Source organism: Portunus trituberculatus, chromosome 42 (genome assembly GCF_017591435.1).
Source record: "Portunus trituberculatus isolate SZX2019 chromosome 42, ASM1759143v1, whole genome shotgun sequence".
Lineage (NCBI taxonomy): Eukaryota > Metazoa > Arthropoda > Malacostraca > Decapoda > Portunidae > Portunus > Portunus trituberculatus.
In genome coordinates, this window is record NC_059296.1 from 12,722,215 (window position 1) to 12,731,937 (window position 9,723).

At 37.0% G+C, this 9,723-nt stretch overlaps 1 protein-coding gene across 5 annotated transcripts in view; it reads left to right on the forward strand.

The window, feature by feature from the left end:
- Positions 1 to 2,959: 2,959 nt before the first annotated feature.
- LOC123517345 (poly(A) polymerase type 3-like) overlaps positions 2,960 to 9,723 on the forward strand; it is a 90,552-nt gene continuing 83,788 nt past the window's right edge. The window contains exon 1 of one of the 5 annotated variants that reach the window (XM_045277345.1): positions 2,960 to 3,087. The gene's annotated coding sequence lies outside the window, so the exon portion shown is untranslated. Of the gene's footprint in view, positions 3,463 to 9,723 lie in introns of all 5 variants that reach the window. The other 4 variants (XM_045277347.1, XM_045277344.1, XM_045277348.1 and 1 more) reach the window with 4 other exon arrangements.

Genomic DNA, 9,723 nt, shown 5'->3' on the forward strand with positions numbered 1-9,723 from the left:
TGTCTGTATACTTAATTACAAGTTCACATAATGCGTCTTCCTCAACCACCAAATAAGAAATAGTAGAAGGTGTCTTTGGGAGAACATATAGCTGGACCAGATCATCCTACGCATGTAAATATACCTACAGGAGAAATCAATTGTGTATCAGGTGAAACATGGCCTGAAGCTTGACTCTCTTGGTATATGTACCTACTGTATTACTTAATACATATCAATCTGAAATACAATAATTACATACTACCGTGATCTCTCTCTCTCTCTCTCTCTCTCTCTCTCTCTCTCTCTCTCTCTCTCATGGTTCGCAGGCACAATGTGGTCTCAGCACGTCTACGGCTGGGCTTCCGTCCACCGTGGCAGATTGCCGGGGTGGAGGGCGAGCCTCCCTACACCGATTGTCGCTTGTGTCGAGCTCCTCTCTCCAACACCATTCAGCACTACTGCATGGAATGCCCCGCTGTCAGCCATCTCCTGCCCCAAGGACTGTCACTGGATGCTGTTTGCCGCTATCTTCTAGCTCATAACGTTCTGGAGGAAATGTTATTAAAACATCCGGGATTATGTGGATATTAACCCTTTGCCCTGCGTGGCATTTATTAAGGTTTTGATAATATAAACTCTTTGCCCTGCGTGGCATTGTTTGCCTGTGTGTGTGTGTGTGTGTGTGTGTGTGTGTGTGTGTGTGTGTGTGTGTGGGTGCTCCATGCTGGCTGCATTGCTAATATATATAATGTATTGTGTTGCCTGGCGCAATTGCGCAATAGATTAATCAAATCAAATCTCTCTCTCTCTCTCTCTCTCTCTCTTTCTCTCTCTTATTTTCAATGATGTGTGATTTCATATTACTGTACTTACACTTAAAAAGCTTCTGTTTATTGAAGTTTTATTTAATTCTTTGCGCCTTATCATGCAACAAACAATAAAGGTAAAAAATCTTTCTTCCTGGAAACGTCTGCCGTAGTTTCTTGTTTTTTGTTTTTTTTCAATATTGTTGTCATTTGGCATTCATATCATTAATGATGTATATAAAGTCCTTGATTTACCCATGTATCCACTCATCCATCCAATCATCCACTCATTCATCCATATATTCACTTATACATTCATTCGTATAAGAATTTTCTCAAATGTTTCTCAGATGTTGGTAGACAGTTGGAGAAGTAACAATTGATTTTATGAAGGACTTTGACAGACTGCCACATGGACGACTGATGGAGAAAATATCCAGTTATAACATACTAATCAGCAACTTATTATCCTAGATCCAGAGCTTTTTAACTGGCAGAAGGCAGAGGATCGTGGTAAATGGCTAGGCATCTGAATGAAAAAACTTTAAGTAGTGTAGTTCCTCAGGGTTCAGTGTTAGATCTTCTGTTCTTTCTACTGTTTAATAATGACTTACCTGATGAAGTTAAGAATGGAAGTGATATATATATGTATATATATATATATATATATATATATATATATATATATATATATATATATATATATATATATATATATATACTTCTTTCAATATTATCTTACAAACTATATCCATTGTCCTCAATACTGGTCTTTCCAATTCTCATGTATTTGCTCTTGTCAGGATGGAAGCTTAGAAGCCCCTTCTCTGTCCGTGAGTCCTTCCAAATCTTCTTGCAGCTTAATACCATCCTCGGCATAATTTTATTTTCCTGTATATGTTGGTGTCATCAGCATAAAAAAGAAAAAGACAAAAAAAAATGTATATATATATATATATATATATATATATATATATATATATATATATATATATATATATATATACATTCTTTCTTTTTCTTTTTTTATGCTGATGACACCAATATATACAGGGAAATAAAATTATGCCGAGGATGGTATTAAGCTGCAAGAAAATTTGGAAGGTCTCACGGACAGAGAAAGGGGTTCTAAGCTTCCATCCTGACAAGAGCAAATACATAAGAATTGGAAAGACCAGTATTGAGGACAATGGATATAGTTTGTAAGATAATATTGAAAGAAGTGATACAGAGAAGGATATTGGTGTGGTCATTGATGACAGGTTGACACTTTCCGACCATCTGGCTGAAAAGATCAATAAAGACAACACGATTGTGGAACTTATAAGAAAGATTTATACATCTTGAGCCAGAAATATTTAGATTATTATATACAGCTTTGGTGAGACCATAGCTTGAATATGCAAACCAGATCTGGATGTCGAGGCAGTTGAGAATGTACAGCGCAGAGCAACAAAGTTGGTGCCTTGCCTAAAAACACGGCCATGTCTTATGGAGAAAGATTAAAAACACTAAACTACCAACTTTGGCGTATAGAAGACCTCAAAGTGACCTAATTAAGACATACAAGATTTGATGTGGAAAATATGACAGTGAATGCACTTAGGGATTATTCAGGATGCGTGAAGACACCTTCACTATAGGAGGGTTCGAGTCCACAGACCGGCTTAGCGCTATAGAAAGTTTTCTTTCTCCCACCGAATGGTCAACAGTTGGAATGATCTGCCAGAGTGTGTTGTGGGTGTTGACTCAGTAGCTATTTCTTAATCTAAATTAGATAAATACCGGGCATAGCAAGAACAAAAAATATAACCATCATGCCTAAATGTCTACCGCACGCAGCCAAACAAGTACTAAATATTGAGGTTGCTTCTCTGAAGCCACAAGCCCATTAGGACCTCATCCAGGAGACCGTTCATCTAAATCCATGTAAGGTTACGAGAATGATTAAATCTCCGATAGTAAAAGTGAAATCTGTTATAACTTTGAATAAGACGGTGGGCTCATGGTGTAAAAAATAGGCAGTTCCTCCGTTTGTAGTATGGCTGTCAAAAAACGCATAATCTCATAAATATACGGCAAAACCAAATAAATTTAAACCTTCTTGAAATAAATATGAAAAGCTGGGAAGAAAATAGGCAAGTCCTCGCTTTAGGGACGACAGAGAAAACCTTAGGCTCGTGACGTCACCGGAAGCCCGCCTGACCGCCATATTTGTTGTCATGCGAGAGTACCTTTGTTTACCACTCTGCTACCGGCCGTGTTGTTAGTTGTAGTCCAATTATTATAGTCCCAGCGGGTAAGAACAGGGTAATTGTTGGTTTGGGTGTGTGTGCGTAGGGTGGCTGAGAGGTGCAGCGTCCTGTGAATCGCGAAGGAGAGCTGTGTTCCTCTCAGCAATTGTGACATGGTATTGAGTCTCTGTTCGCCCGTCAATATTGCTGGCAAATTTGGTATCGGTATAAACTTTGAAGGTACTTAGTGAATTCCGTGTCTAGAAAGTATGTGAAATTATGCATAAATTAGTTGAACTGTGAAGAGTATTGTGGCTGGACACCGAAGAGTTGTGGTGGTGGTGGTGGTCCCTTTGGCTGCCTGCTGAGTGACCGCTGCTGTGCCAAGCTGGGCCAAGTGTCACCCGCTGGATCACTTGTGGATATAGGGCAGCACATCAGTGAGTTTTGATAATCCAAGTTTGTGGTGCTGAAGTCAGAATTAATGTTTAGTATTACATTAGTGTTTACTTCATTATTAATAGGGGCTCTCAGGAACTTAATATTTGGGTCAGAAGAGGGAGATCATTTTGTTCTCTGTGATTTTGCCGAAGTAGCATCTGCAGCTTTATCTTTTGGTTAAGTTAGGTTAAGATTCGTTCACTTTATTGATATTGTTACTGGTTGCATCATTGTGTAGGTCGTGATTTGAAGATATCTTACTATGCTCAGAAATTAACTGTTTGTCTAGAAGTGAGTAGGCTAAGATTTTATTTTGCATTTTATTATTTATTTATTTTTTTGTAAGAGTTGAATTCTGGCCAAGGGTAACAAAACTGGTTAAACAAAAAGGCTCACTTAGATGGCAGTCCCAGAGTAGATCCGAGAGAGTTAGCCAAAAGAATGAGATAGGTAAATGTCCTGAAATGCTAAGATTGCTTCCAGGGTCGTGGTGAAGATGGCCCCTGACCACGATGGTCTCCCACGACGGCCCCATATTTACCACGACGGCCTAGGCTTTTTTTACCCGTAAGATGGTTTGAAATTATACTTGTTAATACAGCATCTTATATTAAGACATTGTATTAACAAATCAGCCGCTCCCCGTTCCCCCATTCCTTCCCATCCTTCCTCACCCAGTGATAGGTAGGTACTGTACCATGTAGTACTGTTCGTGAGTACGTACTTACTTTTAATCACCACAATAATGTTATCGTGTAATGTTTATCAGTAAATTGCATACTTGTTAATACAATCTGTCTTAAATGTAAGATACTGAAACATTCCACAGATTGCAAAACACAATATTAAAACATTCGGTATTTAGCTGCAGCAAGCCAGCAACAGTCGTCATATCCTCATAAAAAACACAATGGACTATTGCGCGCCTCTCAGGAATTTTAAAATCATCTTCTGGGTAAAAAAAACTTAAAATGCATATGTGTATATAACATTTTCTACTTAGAAATGCATGTTCTCTCACCTCTTTCAATATTGGCATAAAGTCGTGTTACACCCTGTATAAGTATATGCACTATATGTGCAGGGTACATTGGTGTACCAATACGTTATGGTTTTTAACGCTCCATACTACAAAACACTATCTAAGGAACGCTGAGTTGCCATCCGTGGTTAACGTATTAACATAATGAAAGGAATAGGAGGACAATAACCTAAAATTTGGTGTGGGGTCATCGTGGTAAACATAGGGGCATTAAGGTAAACATATGAGGCCATCGTGGTCTGTAGTGTGGGGCCGTCGTGGTCAGGGGCCGTCTTGACCAGGAAACTTGCTTCCATCATACAGGTTCCTTTGTTGCATACATGCCATGCACATGCTAGAACTTACCTTTTTGATCGTATATATATATATATATATATATATATATATATATATATATATATATATATATATATATATATAATTTTTTTTTTTGTTCTTTAACTCCATGTTTAGTAGTATTGAATTTCAGAAATTAGTGAATATCTATATTTCTGTGTAATACAATAATGATTGTAATTACATCGGTAACACAAAATTTTATCTTATTCTCTTCATGCTATGTACTGTCAAAACCTATTCCATCAGAAATACAGCTTGTAGTGATACAGGTCACACAATGCATCATGTGGTCTTCACAAGGTGGCCTGTTCTAAGATTACTAAGGTGATGTTAGAAGAAAAGGACAGCAAATTAGAAGGCTCTTTCCTCATCTTCCTTTCTCTTTGGCATGAGCTGTACATGAAACGGATCCGTTCAAAATAAGTATAGAGGTCCTCTTTTATCGTGCATCTCATTTAATGTGTTTCCAGCTTCATGCGCACCCTCACTTTGTTTCTATTCTCTCATACAATTTTCGATTTTAGGCTCACTTGGCGAAAGACACTTTCATTTGAGAACAAAATATATTTGCTGTAACATTTTTTTTGCTAAAAATCAGTAAAACAAATTAAGATAGTTATGTTTAGAAATGATATTTTAACAACAAAAGTGATAACCAAATGTCAAAATATATATATTAACATTACATAACAAAGAACCAAAGCGACACTTTGACGCTGTGATTATGTTTTGGTCCAGCTATGTTGTTCCACTTCCAGCTTGCCTGTGTTACAGTTTCATGTCACGTTTGCTAAGCATTATGATATTTTTGAGCTTTGTAGGTTGGTGATACGTAATATTTGTGATCTTCCTTGGTTTGTGAATATGGCTCCTTCCAAAAATACAAAAGAGAAGGGTGTTACAAATATAGCTTATCAAGAAACATAAAATATTTTCACTTCAAGAGAAACTAGACATCATAGTCAAGGTTGAGGCAGGTGAGAAGCTCCGTGAAGTATGCAGATTTTACTCTATTAATGAGTCCACAGTGCGTAGCATGGTGAATGTAAAGATGCCATAAAGTACGCAGTGCATAAATGATCAATAGAGGAGTCCTTATGGGGGGTCTCAGGGGTCAATCGTGTTGGGTCCCGGTCTCAATCATGTTTATAACATAGGGGTCTATTATTCGGTTAATGTGTTTTTGATATATGCGCACATTTTCTTGGTCCCTTTCCCGTGCATCAAGGGAGGACCCCAGTACTTCATGGGGTTAGAAATGTTAAAAAAAAAAAAAATATAGGAAAAAAAAAGAAATTAAGTACAGTGTTTTCTTGAATTATGTGAGAGATACCTTCTTGAAGGGGTCACATTTTGTAAGAATTACAAAGTGAACATGATTACTGAACTGAACTGCACAGCATATACCAAGTCTGGATGATTGCATTTGACTGACATGAAGTTGAAGGAATACAGTACACCTGGGAAACACCTGGTGACACCTGTTGGGCCCATATTCTGCATAGTTATTGTCAGATCTCACAGAGTTCCTGTCACTCCACTGATTCTCTCAAGCGGTTACTAAGGCTCACAATTTATTAACTTGAAATATATAGAAAGAAATAGGTAGGTTCTTGACTTTTTTTTCTTTTTCCTCAATTATTTTGACATCATATTACTGTTTTTGGGAATAGTTATAAAGAGTATCCAAATAAAACAAACATGATAGATAGGAGAAGATTACGCTCAACAGCCTGACACATGCAGGCCTATGCAGGTTAAGACTTGTTTGGGTTTGGGAAAACTAATCATATTTTTCCCAGCAGTTATTTATAATAATATATTATTGCAATAAAGAACATTATCATTACTGATGTTTATCGTTAAATTAATAATAAAAACTGTTTGGATCATGTTATGGTCTATACAGCCACTTTCCCACAATGTTGACAAGAACTAAACCAGCTGCACATCATCATAGAAGTAAACCAGCTGCATGACTTCATTTTCTTGACATGGTGTTATTCTAAATAATTTGTGTAATATGAAAAAAAATAACTAGGTTTTTTTACCTCATGTTATTCCAAAATCACATATTCTAAACACACATAAATAGAAAAGTCGCTGTACATCTCCATATCCTGGCGGCAAACACTTGCAATATCTGGCAAACAAACACTGTTAAGTGTGGATTTGAGACGAACATTTATTAAAGACATTGTTAAAGTTCTTTACTGTATTACAGTTTATCACATCTCAAGGAAGCTCATTCTATAGAGTGATGAGATGATAGATTTTTATTTATTTATTTATTTTTTTTTAATTCATGAAAGTTGAAGGTTTTCTTGACAGTTTTACATGCTTCCCCACATGTAAACAATTTGAATAATCTGTCATGAAATACTTACTGTGGTTCATGTTGTTATTGCCTTTGATGATTTTAGACACTACCTAATAATCTACTTTTTTATTATTGAAGATATATTTAATTCTTTGTATTATTTTAGTTGTTAGGCTTGGTATGATTTTTGTTACTCTTTGCTGAAATCATTCTACTGTCTACATCTTTCTGCTAATAACAACACTGTGCGTGAACATAGCATTTCAAAAGGGGACAAGTGAGGATATATGTGAATGCTATCTTGATATTTCTCAGTACAATGTATATTTCTCCTATAATCCTGTTTATACGCATATCAAACAAGTTTATTTGAAATATGTAGTTATCTGCAAATAATTTTTTTCTATCCTTTTTACTCATTTCCTAAATAGTTTTTCTTTCATTCTTGCACTCTTTTCAAACTCAACCACATTACGTTTCTTGGCATTGAATTCCATGTTCCACCTCATCTAATTAAGCCTTGACTCAGAGATTCACAATCTTCTTTACTTTTTAGTTTTCTCATGATTTTAGCATCATCAGCAAAGAGACTCATGTAACTTGTCACCCTTTCTGTCATAGCTACCATTTAAATATTTTTATATAGTTATATCTGTTCTCCTTTTCAACTCTAATATATATATATATATATATATATATATATATATATATATATATATATATATATATATATATATATATATATATATATATATAACTAAAGCTGAACTCTTCTCTCAAACCTTTCCTAAAGACTCCACCTTGGATAATTCTGGGCTTGTCCCTCCCTCTCCTCCTCCCTCTGACTATTTATCATGTCTTTAATTAAAATTCTTCGAAATGATGTTTTTCATGCCCTCGCTGGCCTAAACTCTCGGAAGACTTGTGGACCTGATGGGGTCCCTCCTATTGTTCTTAAAAACTGTGCTTCCGTGCTTGCACCTTGCCTGGCCAAACTCTTTCAACAATGCCTATCGATTTCTACCTTGCCTTCTTGCTGGAAGTTTGCCTACATTCAGCCTGTTCCTAAAAAGGGTGACCATTGTAATCCCTCAAACTACCACCCTATATGTTTAATCTCTTGCTTGTGTAAAGTTTTTGAATCTGTCCTCAATAGGAAGATTCTTAGACATCTGTCACTTCACAATCTTCTATCTGATCGCCAGTATGGCTTCTGTCAAGGTCGCTCTTCTGGGGATCTTCTGGTGTTCCTTACCTGATCATCCTCTTGTAAAGATTTCGATGAAACTTTTGCTGTAACATTAGACATATCAAAAGCTTTTGATAGAGTCTAGCACAGAGCTTTGATTTTCAAACTGCCCTCCTACGGCTTCTATCCTTCTCTCTGCAACTTTATCTGAGATTTCCTTTCTGACTGTTCTATTGCAGCCATGTTTGATGGCCACTGTTCTTCTCTTAAATCTATTAACAGTGGTATTTCTCAGGGTTCTGTCCTATCACCCACTCTCTTTCTATTATTCATTAATGACCTTAACTAAACTTCTTGCCCTAGCCACTCCTACGCTGATGATACCACCATACATCATTCCACCTCTTTTCAGAGATGACCAACCTTTCAGGAAATCAACAGATCATGCAGGGACACCACAGAATGTCTGACTTCTGAGCTCTCTAAGATTTCTGATTGAGGCAGAGAAAACTTAGTAGTTTTCAATGCCTCAAAACTCAATTCCTCCATCTATCAACTCGACACAACCTTCCAGACAACTATCCCCTCTTCTTCAATGACACTCAACTGTCTCCCTCTTCCACACTAAATATCCTTGGTCTGTCCTTTACTCATAATCTTAACTGGAAACTTCACATCTCATCTCTTGCTAAAACAGCTTCTATGAAGTTAGGCGTTCTGAGGCGTCTCCGCCAGTTTTCTCGCCCTCCAACTGCTAACTCTGTACAAGGGCCTTATCCGTCCTTGTATGGAGTACTCTTCGCATGTTTGGGGAGGTTCCACTCATACAGCTTTATTAGATAGGGTGGAATCAAAAGCTTTTCGTCTCATCAACAGCCCTCCTCTGACTGACTGTCTTCAGCCTCTTTCTCACTGCCGAAATGTTGCATCCCTTTCTATCTTTTATCGCTATTTTCATGCTAACTGTTCTACTGATCTTGCTAACTGCATGCCAACCCTTCTCCTGCGGCCTCGCTCCACAAGGCTTTCTTCTTCCTCTCATCCCTATTCTGTCCAACCCTCTAATACAAGAGTTAACCAGTATTCTCAGTCATTCATACCTTTCACTGGTAAACTCTGGAACTCCCTACTTACTTCTGTATTTTCATCTTCCTATGACTTAACTTCTTTTAAGAGAGAGGTGTCAAGATATTTGTCCCACTCTTTTGACTAATTTTTTCTAATCTTTTATAGAGACTGCAATTCTAGTGGGTCTTTTTTTTAATATAGTTTTTTTGCCCTTGGCAGTTCTCCGTCGTACATAAAAAAGAAAAATATATATTGCTACTGGGATGATAGGGTTAGAAATGCAATATGATATGTTAATTTTT